The sequence below is a fragment of the Rutidosis leptorrhynchoides genome, chromosome 7 (genome assembly GCF_046630445.1).
Source record: "Rutidosis leptorrhynchoides isolate AG116_Rl617_1_P2 chromosome 7, CSIRO_AGI_Rlap_v1, whole genome shotgun sequence".
NCBI classification, from domain to species: domain Eukaryota; kingdom Viridiplantae; phylum Streptophyta; class Magnoliopsida; order Asterales; family Asteraceae; genus Rutidosis; species Rutidosis leptorrhynchoides.
In genome coordinates this window covers 164,163,391-164,176,389 of record NC_092339.1, presented here as the reverse complement: position 1 = coordinate 164,176,389, position 12,999 = coordinate 164,163,391, and the positions used below count along the sequence as shown (strand labels likewise).

The window sequence follows — 12,999 nt, the reverse complement described above, 5'->3', positions numbered from 1 at the left end:
TGCAGAAATAGAATCGAAGTCATGGCTAGAATCTGCTCTAGCTGCTTTAGATGATCTAACGATATCTTTTTCTTGGTGCCACTCATGTGAGTGGGAAGCAGTGTTATCAATAATTTTCTAAGCGTCAGTTGCGGTTTTCTTCATAATGGAACCACCAGCTGCTATATCGATGTCTTTTCTTGTAGTGATGTCACATCCTTGGTAGAATATTTGTACTATTTGACAAGTGTCTAAACCATGTTGCGGACATCCTCTCAATAACTTTCCAAATCTGGTCCATGCTTCATATAAAGTTTCATTTGGCTTTTGTGTGAACGTAACAATTTCTCCTTGAAGTCTTACAACTTTAGATGCCGGAAAGAATTGTTTAAGAAATTTTTCAACTAAAACGTCCCATGTATCAATCGCCCCTTCAGGTAACGATTCTAACCAACCTTTGGCTTCTCCCTTTAAAGTCCAGGGAAATAAAATGAGATATATCTGTTCATCCTCAACTTCTATGATTTTAAATAAAGTACAGATCCTATTAAATGTACGAAGATGTTCATTTGGATCTTCCTTCGGTGCACCACTAAATTGGCATTGATTAGTTACCATGTGTAGGATTTGTCCTTTGATTTCATAATCTGGCGCATTAATGTCGGGTTGAGTAATTGCGTGACCTTGGCCAGTGCCTTTAGCTAGCATTCGGTCTTCCATACTTAGAGGTTCCAGATTCTCCATAATTGAATTTGTTGAATCTGAATCACTAAAGGATTCTGATTTAATGGTTGGTTCCTCGACAATCTCTGTTTAAATGATTGGTGGTTTCGGAGGAAAGATTAATGGTTCAGGATCTCTGAATTGTCCCTGAAGATCCTCCGGATTCTCAATTGTGAGGTCAGGTTCAAAAAATGGATTATCAGAAATTTGAATTGGAGTACTTGGTCGACTGGATGACGATTCTAAAGAAAAATCAACGGCGACAATATTTGCTAGATGTCTTGATCGAGTTACAGGTGGTGAAAGTACAAAAGGTGGTGAACGTTTTGTTTGGTGCATTCACTGAATATCCTAAAAGATAAAAATTATATAAGCTATCAAATTAATAGACTTTTCTACTTTTGCCCACGTTTAGAATAGCCAATAGATGCAGCAGGGAGCCAGAACCCTTTAAATCGGAAGCTCACAACTCAGCCACTAACAAATCCAACTATTATTACGAAATAAAAAATTTGGATGTCTATCAATTCAACCGCTTAAAATAATTTTTCGTTGAAATTTTAGAGAAGAAATAGAAAATTAAAATTCTAAGTCCTAAAAACTAGAGCGGCGAAAAATAAGAAAGAAAAAGAGCGCGTCGAAAAACGTCAAAAAATAAAAGGTCAAAAAAATAATAGGCGTCGAAAAATAAAAATAAGAAAGTAGCGCGTCGAAACTTAAAAGGAACTAAAAACTAAGAATTAAAAGTAGCGTCTAAAAATATTAAAGCTTACAAGAAATACTATATCCCAAAAGCCAATAACTTAAAAAGGTACTAAAATATAAAAACTGCGTCGCAAAATTCTAAAGCACCTAAATCTTAGTCTAAAGAAAAAGCACTTAAGGGATTTTACGGCAAAGCCTAAAAATCTAGAAATAAAAATAACTATGGAAAAAACTATGACTTAAAACTAAATACGAGCGAAAAATACAAATATTACGCTAAAACAAATAAAAAGATACAAAATATAAAAATATACTTAAAGTTGTAAAAAGTACAATTTTTATAAAAATATTATTTTTATATTATTTATTTTATAAAAGTAATAAGTTTATAATTTATTAAAACTAATTACACTTAAAATACAAATTATAAATAAACTAAACTAAATTAATATTAAATATAACCCTAATTAGGGTTTTAATTATAATAATAATAATTATTACGTAATTATTGCTGTGGGAAGTCAAAATGTGGCGTGTCAGGTACGTTCATGCGGTCGCATGGACTTTTGCCTTCGTGCTCATGCAATCGCATGGGCTAGGGTTTCGGACCAGTATATGGGCTGCTACAGTACCAGGCCGAAACTTATATATATATATATATATTTTTTTTTTAATTTTCTGTTTTAGATTATATAAAATATAAATAACTTAAATAAAAATTTAATTTAAAAAACTAAAATAAAAATATTTTTATAAATTTTTAACAACTCTTAACAACAAATATATAGAATTTTTCTTTTATATTTTTGTATATATTTTTTTTATATATTTTTTTAAAAAAAACGTATATTTTTAATAAAAACTTAATAAAACTCTAATAAAATAATTTTTTTTATATAGCGTTGCGCTTCCGGTGTTTAAGCAAGAAGTCCCCGGCAGCGGCGCCAAAAATACTTGATGTTAAAGCGAAAGGGGTATAAAATACTATTAATTTTTACAAGAAAATACTATTAAATACGATACAATTTTACACAAGTGATTTATTTATTTATAGAGTGGATATACCTAAACCTTGCTACAACACTTATAGGCAGTGTACCTAATCGTACAGTAGTGTAGTTTTTAGTAAGTCCGGTTCGTTCCACAGGGATCTTAGCCAAGCTTAATGCTATATTTTTAACTTATAATTGTAAAAATACAAAAATATATATAAGTAGTATTATTATTATAAAAGGGGGGGTTTTTACCGTTTAATGACCGGTTTTTCGATTTTAAAACTTTTAGTCGCAGTTAAAACCTAATGTAAAATATTAAAAATAAATATAACTTAATTTTAAGCGTAAAGTAAATAACGATAATGAAATTGCGATAAATAAAAGTGCGATAAATAAAATGAAGATAATTAAAGAGTACGATAATTAAAAGTGCAATTAAATACAATGATAGTAAATAAAAGTGCGGTAATTAAAAATGCAATTAAATATGAAATAAAGAAATTATGCTTATTTAAACTTCCGTAATCATGATGTTTGACGTGTTGTTTTTAGTTTTTTCCCATGGGTTAATTGTCCTTTGTCCTGGATTATTTGATATGTCCATACGGATTTGTCCATAATAGTCCACCAGTCATAATCATAAAGTGCGAAAGTCTTCGTCAAATTATTCTTATTCCCGAAGTCAAATATTCCAACTAATTGGGGATTCGAATTGTAACAAGGTCTTAATACTTTGTTTAATGAATACACCAGGTTATCGACTGGTGTAGTCCAAGGTTTTACTACTTGTTTAACAATTACACCAATTACCCTTGAATGTAATCCACCCCTGTTTCAACAAGTCTATTAACTATTAATCCAATCCCGTGTCCGGTAAAATGAACAATTATTGGTATTTATATATATCCCGCCCACCGTACCCAGTCAAGCGTATGTGGTTATATATAAATACGTCAAATTATAAGTCTATATATTAAATTAACGAGGTATCGTTTAGTTAATATAAAACCCATTAATAGCCCATAGTCTAATTTCTACAAGTGTCGTTCTTTTATCCAAACCCCAATTATGGTACAAAGCCCAATTACCAAATTTTAATATTTAGCCCAACATCACGATTACTTCGGCATTAAATATGCATAATAATAACTTAGCTACGAGACATTAATTTAAAAAGGTTGAACATAAATTACAATGATTAAAAATAGCGTAGCGTTACACGGACAGAATTTCGACTTACACCCTTACAACATTCGCTAACATACCCTTATTATTAGAATTAAAATTAAAATTATATTATATATATATATATATTATACGAGTGAGAGATAGAGGAAAGATATATGGATATATGATCACCAAACTGCGAAATTTATAGGCATGTGGCCAGCCACCTACTGCCATGCGATCGCATGGAAAATGCTCTTCCAGGCCATGCGATCGCATGGCCCCTTTTTCCAGTTCACATGAACTTGTTTCCTAGCTTGCCGACGGTTTTAAATATAATATATAATATATAAATAATTTTAAGAATTATTTAAATATTATATTATATTTATGTGCATAGTTGACTCGTAATTTTTAGTCCGTTGCGTCGAGCGTTGAGAGTTGACTCTGGTCCTGGTTCCGGATTTTCGAACGTCCTTGCGTACAATTTAATATCTTGTATTTTGCGTTTCGCGTCTTGTACTCTTGTAATTTTGAGACGTTTCTCACCAATAATTTGAACCACTTTGATTGTATTTTGTACTTTTGAGCTTTTTGGTCATTTGCATCTTTAATTCATCGAATCTGTCTTTTGTCTTCACCTTTTATTATTTAAACGAATATCACTTGTAAATAGAACAATTGCAACTAAAAGCTTGTCTTTCTTGAGGGATAATGCTATGAAATATATGTTTGTTTTTAGCATTATCAGAAGCGCTTTTGTTTAAGGTCGTTGGCTCGACCGTAGTGATGCTTTTAAAAAGCAAACATTCCTCACCGATGGTTGTGATCTTGGTCTTCTCGAGGGAATGTGAGTCTTGGCGAATAAATCCTGAGAAAGTGTCGGACCAATAGTGGTAGAAGGTCCGGTACTTCTCTTGAAGATCTTCTGAAAGATAAGTAGTGTGTAGTTTCGACTCTTGATAAGTCTTGAGGTCCGATGAGAATATGATCCACGTCTCTGCTGGTTGACCTATGAATGTCAATCATAGAAGCAGTGCTGGTGGTGATTGTTTCTCTGATGGGATGCTCATTTCGGAGGTCTTCAAACAATGTCAGAAACTGTATCTTTAGAATTTTGAAGTCTTCGAAACGGTGATCTCCACAGTAAGAGTCTGTCGCTTTGCACAGATTTGTCAAAAGATGAAGCTGAAAAGAAGTGAACAACAATCCTGATCCGAGTATTAATTTCACCGTCTTTGAATATATCTCCCGACATCCAGCTTTAAATGTGAAACTAGGATCTGTGGATTCGTGGACGATACGTGATATCTGCTTCGTAACATAGGTGGTAATGTTGACTCGGTCTGGTTCAAGATGAGAGAACGGATTGTTTTGTCTTGCTTCTTCCATAACAGCGTCTCGTAACTCTTTGATAATCAATTCAGCATGGTGATTAATTATTACGTAAATCACTAGTCTGTCTGGTGTGCTTTTGAAATTATCTCTTTCTAAGAGAGCGAAAAAGCTGTGAATATCCTCGATCATTTGCAAATCAGAGTGATAAGTCGGGCGTTCGGTGGAAAGATCCATATGCTTCCGGATGAGAGTCAGTAGTGCTCGTTGGTTTCGTGAGAACAGAAGTGCAGATCCGGCTAAGGCGTTATAAACCCTAGAGTAAATGATCTTCTGATCTCGACAGAATCTTGTTTCAAGAATAGTGCGAACCACTGAATCGTGCTCTCGTTGCCTTTCTTCTTGGTAAATATGATCGTGAAGAGAATTGACAAAGTCTTGAATGCGTTCTTCTAGGATTTCAACATCATTGTCTTCTCTTTGGAGATAGAGGTTGTGTTCTTCTCATATAGCGATAATTCGTTCTGTTAAGCGTAGCGAAAAATCAATGGTTGATTTTTGGATGACTTCGAGAATGTCTTCAAATTCATCGGTATCATTGATGAAGGTTATCATGTCTGCATGAGTGGATATGATCGGAATCTGATCTGAAGAAGATTCCGGCTCCCCTTGATCTGGTTCGATTGGAGAGTGTGAGTTATTCAGAATGTCTTCATGTTGCTCTCCCTCGTCATCATCGATGTATTGTTCTTCTGAGGATGCGTCTGATGAATGGGTTTCTTTAGTATTCTGATTCTCCACTTTGATACTTGCGGGATCAATTTGTATATCCTTGACCTCAGCCTTGTCGGTCTTCTTTGTAATGACCCGCACTTTTTCGATCAATTTATACTTATAAGATTAATATTTACATAAATTAAACCTTACCAACATGATAAGCAATCCAAATTGTTGAGACTTATGTTTTCAAAGAGAGTTTTACACAACGATTGACCGTCTAGTTTGACCGATGATATCACGAACTATACAATATATGATAATTATACGTTTGTGTATATATATGTATATATACATATTTAACATGATCCAAGAATGTTTTAATATCTCATTTTGTATTAATAACAATAAGTTATAAGTATATTTTGAAACTACTAACTTAAGTTTTCAAAACGATAAACATACGTAACGTTATTTGACATAAATACTTATAACATATAATGTTTATACATATATCGTATAAGTAATGTATTTAATCACTTTTTAAGGACTTAAATACATAAAACAATATAAGTGTATTCACAAAAGATAGCTATATTTGAATTCTCATTCCATTTTTCACAAAATTTCTATACGTATATCTAGAGTACATGTACTCGTATCATACCTAACCTCTATACGTATTTACTATTGGTATATACACATCAAATCACCACCAACCAGCCCTTGTTCAATGCCTTATGTATAAGGTAACTACTTTTGTTATCTAGTATGACAATTTCACATGATTAAAAGATTTTTTCACAAAATTTCAAACTTATACACCTTTTACACCACCATTTATACTCCATTCCATTTTCATTTTACTACACATTTCCTTTAACAAAAACACACTCTTAAGAAACTCCATAACCATTCAGCTAGTATCCATGAAGATCTAGCCATAAAAACATCACTTAAACACCATAAGAAAAACCTTACAAAAACACTTCAAGAATCCTTTCAAGAACACAAGTTTACTTCCAATCTTTCATCCAACTCCACCACTCTTTTGGTTCTAGGTCTTTACTCCTCTTTTACAGCAATCTTGTCCAAGTAAGTTGAGGTAGTAACTTTGTTCATAACCTTATTCGATTCATATATATATAGCTATCTTATTATATGGTATAAAATTTTAACAACAAGAACATAGTTTGAATATTTTCAAACTTGTTTGCAAACTAAATAGATCTGTAACGACCCGGAAATTTCTGACCAAATTTAAACCCTAATCTCTATATGTTTCCGACACGATAAGCAAAAACCTTAATGTTGAGTCTAGAAAGTTTGAAATCTATATTCGGATAATCAGATACCCTTTGACCATGCCTGACGATTCACGAACAACAGAATGTAAATGGATATGTAAATTAAATATATATATATATATATCTATATATTTACATATATATTATAAACTGATAAAATGATATGCGGTGTAGTTGATGAAATTATAAATGAAGGTAGTTCACAATTTAAAAATAACAACTTGTTAGGTAATAAATATATATATATTTAATATTTCAAATTTACATTCAAAACTTTGAGCACAATAATTAGAAATACTAGCTTTATTATTTCAACGAAACTAAAAACGAAATAAATATATATATATTAACCATGGTAGATTACTATATGTAATATATGTATAATATCGATATGTGATTATTATTATGAGTAAATTTAATTATTTGAACATAATACAATCTATTGTTTTTATCATCTATAATATTAGTATTTCTATTATTATTATTATAGGTGTTTCTATTTTCATTAAACAATATTATTATTATTATTAATTAGTATTAGTATTATTACTATTAATATGTTTATTAATTATTAATACTTATTAATTATCTTATAAAAAAAGATATATACGCTTATCAGACCAAATAAAAAAAAAAAAAAAAAATCTGTCTTCATCACTTTATTTCCTGTTTTCATGTGACAATCTGTCGACCACATCTCATCTATAAAACAGCATTTGAATCAATCATTTATCCGTAAATCCAGCAATTTCTTATTCCATTCGTTTTAAAAAAAAAAAAAAAAAAAAATTATCACAGCTCGTATCTCTGTATTCCATCTTTTTGAGCATATTTTGATTTCGAACAAATTCTCCAAATCTATAAATGCAGAAAGTTTCTAATTCATGTCTTAAATCTTTCCTCAAAATCTCAAGTTTCACTTCTCAATATTGAGTACGAATTTGTCAGTCAAAGTTCTAATCTTGAAAAGTCAAACTTTATGTTCATCGCGAAATTTGTAATCGTGTTGGAGTTTTTGGTTAAAAGGACGATTTCAATAGTTTATAGATATGATTTACAAACTATTTCATGAAGAAAGCTTGATCTAAAACACACTTAAAATCAAAATTTGATTTTTTTTTTCTTTTTTTTCGAACAGCAGCGTGGCTGCTTTCTTTTTTTTTCTTTTTTTTTTTATTTTATTTTTTTTTTGTTAATTAAAGCCCTCCTTCCTAGCTCTCTGTTCGTGTACAAGTCTTAAACAAAACCACAATCGTTTTTTTTTTTTATGATATTAACCTACCCCGGTCATTTTGATTATGGTGAGGAAGAAGAAGAAACTAAGACAGAAAGATAAGTATTAATTAGATTAAGGAAGGGAATAAATAAGATAAGTGAGCGACAGAGAAGTGGTATAGAAGGGGACTGATAACCGAGAGACCCTGGGTTCGAATCCAGGCGCTGCAAAAATTTTTTTTTTTTATATAAAGGAAGCTATCTTGGGCCTTTGGGCTTGGATATTATATTTTGGGCCTGTTTCAAATAAAATTGGATTAGGCTTAAATTAAAGATGGGTTGCAAGTATTAAAGCTATTGAACTAATACTAAGCCCACTTGTTTTAAGGTATAAACTTATTATTATTATTATTATTATTATTATTATTATTATTATTATTATTATTATTATTATTATTATTATTATTATTATTATTATTATTATTATTATTATTATTATTATTATTAAAATAGATTATTATTATTATTAGTATTATTAAACTTATAATCATCATTTTTTTTATTTAAAAGTATCATTTATATTAAAATTATCATTTTCATCATTAATATTAATACTATTATTTTTAACTCTATTATCATTATTATTACTATTATTATCATTATCATTATTAATATTATCTTAGTATTTTTATAACTTTAACAAACAAACAAATTATATATATATACACAAAAATATATTTAATACATATAACGTAACAAAATTAATATTTTTTTATTTATGTAAATATATAAAATAATTATATGAAACATATAGGTTAATAATATAAAAATAACATAACAAATAAATTTATATATATATGTATATACCCTTGTTCAATTACAATAATATGTGTTAATATAACTGATATAGGTTCGTGAATCCGAGGCCAACCTTATACGTGTTCAATGATGTTATATGTATTTTTACTACAAAATACATTAGGTGAGTATATAGTCCCACTTTTAAACTCTAAATATTTCGGGATGAGAATACATGTATTTTATGTTTTACGATATGGACACAAGTAACTGAAAAATATATTCTACGTTGAGTTGTACCACTGGCATACTTCCCTGTAGCTTGGTAACTATTATTTACAGCGGTATTGTAAACGCGAATCCTGTTGATAGATCTATCGGGCCTGACAACCCCAACCGGACTGGACGACCAGTATTCAACGGTTGCACAGTACTTCGTTTCGTGACTACACTTGGTACAGTGTAGTAAGATTTCATAATAAAGGGAATATGCGACGTGATTAAATGTTAAGTATGGTTACCAAGTGCTCAACCACTTAGAATATTTTTATTAAAATGTTTATATATGAAATCTTGTGTTCCATAGTTATAACGCTGCTAGCATCAAACCTATATATCTCACCAACTTTATGTTGACGTTTTAAAGCATGTTATTCTCAGGTACGAATTAAGTCTTCCGCTGTGCATTTGCTCATTTTAAGGACATTACTTGGAGTCGATCATTGCAATGGGACCAGATGTTGAAGACGTCGTCCGGGAGGATTAGTTCGGGTCTCTACAGTTGGTATCAGAGCGTTGGTCTTAGCGAACCAGGCCTTGCATAAGTGTGTCTAACTGGTAGTTGTTAGGATACATTAGTGAGTCTGGACTTTGACCGTGTCTACATGTCAAAAGTTTTGCTTATCATTTCTAGTCGGAAAACATCTGCTTATCATCCTTAGGAAATTGCCTGCTTATCATTCTTAAGTCTAGACACGTCTTACTGCATTTACTGCATTGATAGTGTATAGACAAAAAAATTCATATCTTAGCGCATTTGTAGACTTGTCTGTCATATGCCGTAGTTTCCTCTGTAGTCTACGATATCTTTAAGAATATATATATGGATATTCTATATAGTTAGAATATCATTCGTTATTCGAAAATCATTTCATATCGGAGATCCCTTCCATTCACCAAATTGCTCACTTGGCGAAGAACCTGAAGCACTTACCGGCGAACCTGTTTGAGAAACTATTTTCTCTTCCATTGCTAGAGTATCTTGTCACGATTATATACTATCCAATATCTTGAATCTTATTCATTCGCTCGCTTCAACCGTCAATCATTCCGTAGTACTAGAAGAAGTTAACTAACTACGCGCTCGTGTGACGACTTTGGAGAACCTGGTGCGAAGGTTACGAATACCGGCAGCAGCACCAACAGCATAATCAGTACCACCATCATCGACGTCGACAGTACCCTTATCATCCCTAAACCATAATCACACCGTAACTCTCAACATCACAATCTATACTTCGAATATCAATATTACACGCCTCAATATCACCATCTGTACTTCGAGTATGAACTTTGTTCTACACATCGATCTACATCGATTATCTTCGCTTTACGTATCATTCTACCTCATTTTTCCTCGTTCGACATGATGATTATGTAATTTCTAAAGTTTTAGAGATTATGTAATCTAGTATTAATGATAAATCAAATGAGAGTTTGACTCATTAAATCCATAATTACATCTGAAGAAAATATATATGCAAGTATATTTTCATAAAGATTGTAATAAAAAAAAAAAAATTCCTTCGTACAAAACTATTAATGATGAAAATATTTTAACGGGTGGGTAGTACCCGAGGAATATTTAGAATTCACATTAATAAGTTACACTGTACATTCTTCGAATCTGATTCAACGATAATTTACTATCCTACTTACAATCACCGATATACGTATCCGTTTATTTCAGAATAATCATTTCCATTCAAATTTCATATTTGGATTTTTACCTATCCGAATCTAACAAGTGGCATAAAGAAGAAAACATTGGACAAATTAAAAATTGTTAGAAACACACGAATTAACTAATTAAAAATCTGTTAAGGATTCCACGCTAACTGTTCCGGCTAACTGTTCCCAGCTAACTGATTAACATTTAATTTATCGCAATTTACATTCTCGCAATTTTATTTATCGTCATTTAAATTCTGTTATTTACTTTTACGCACTTTAAACGGGACACGTATGCAAGGTTTCGACTTATCATATCGACCCATCTATATATATATTTCGGAACAACCATAGACACTCTATATGTGAAGGTGAGAGTTGGCTATACAGGGTCGGAGTTGATTCCAAAATATATATATACTTTGAGTTGTGATCGACACCGAGACCGGTACACGGGTCACGATACGTATTAATTATGTATGTTAAATTATATATGAATATATTGAACTGTTGAACTATTGGACTATTGGACAATCGCACTATTAGACTGCCAACTTTGGGACAATTAAAATGAATTAAAATGTTGATTATAACATATGAAATTAGACAATTCTTCAAGTTTGCCACTTGATTCTATCCTAAAACCTCATTTGTACATTGACAATTACAAATCGCGTTCAGATCTTTCACGATTCTTGAAAACACCTCGGTCGAGAAGTTGAACCAGCTGCACCTCATCTATGGAAGAAAGATTCATGCATACAGTTATGCACCTGAAAAATTTTCGAAACCGAAGTTATAGTTAAAACCTATCTGCGTCGAATTCCTTATCATTCATTAGCAAAAACAACTTTACAATTCCTTTTCAAAGTAGCCAATTTTGTCACATCTTCAGCAAGTTAACTTCGACTTCTCAGTAAGACTAGTCTTATTATCACCTCAATATATATATGATATCCTTTCGCCGTTGTTACCAGAGAATCTTTTATATCCCACGACATCATCAGCAGATATACCAGCAGCTAGTTATCTCTTCGGCGGAATCCGCAATTAGTATTTTGAAAATCTCGTAGAACTTCTCCAGTTATACTGAAAACGTCTATCCCTAAGAGTTACATATTTCGAATGTGAAGTTTCTGAAAAACACCCTGGACCATGAACTAGTTTTCAAAATGCTGATGAAGCAGCAAAAACGGTAAACAACTTTAATGGTCAAAAATTTACGATGAAGTACAATATGTTGGAAAAGCCCAGAAAAAGAGAAGGGTTGAAACTGGAAAACGGATTAAGCAAAGTATGAAGGAGACCGTGGACAAATCATGAAAACTAAACCCGACCTCAAAGGATTCAAATGATTCAGCGCCTGCTGAAATCGTTAATAAGAACCTTATTCATTATCCTAAACCTTTCCGGATGATATTCTCCATCATCATCTTATTTTAGATATTATAAAATATCTTCCTATCTTCCGTTATACATATTCTCCATATTTCTGGAAATATTTTCACAATTACTCTCATCTGATATCACGTATTTCTCTGTAACATCTGTGTTACAACATAAAAGAAACTGTGTTAGTTTCTAAGTTCTAAAATCTTCGAGTTTAAAATATGAATGTTTTTGAAGTAGTGTTGAGAACTGATGTATGAATTAGTATAATATAATGAAACTTGATCAACTTCATTATATTACAGTAAGTCATGTTAAGTTTCTAATGGAATGTGATGATTCACAGTACCGTCATCATGTGCCATGTTACACGGCTCTTACATTCTATCTAATCCCCAAACAAATTAGGAACATATCGTTTTGATAATTCTATCTTTTCCAGGATATTCTGGTAATTGGTCAAATCAAAATTTTGCCATTACCATTTCTTTCTAGGAGCATTAGCTATGTTCATACCTACGAATTTCGGATCATTACTCGCTTGACTTGAGGACCGGAAGAAGAAACGAAGGGACAATGTCTCGAAATAGAAATTGGAGTATAAATCGCAGCAAATAGAAGATGTGGAGAATAAGGAAACGGAGGAGATAGATTTATAGTGAAATATCCGACAGGGAAATCAAAACAGATTGCCACATTAAATCAAAGAAGATTCTGAT

The 12,999-nt window shown here is 31.6% G+C and overlaps 1 non-coding gene across 1 annotated transcript; it reads left to right on the top strand.

The window, feature by feature from the left end:
• Positions 1–232: 232 nt before the first annotated feature.
• On the top strand, positions 233–339 carry LOC139860690 (small nucleolar RNA R71). Its single transcript, XR_011763318.1, has one exon. It is a non-coding gene; the product is annotated as a small nucleolar RNA R71 (small nucleolar RNA).
• The last annotated feature ends 12,660 nt before the right edge of the window (positions 340–12,999 follow it).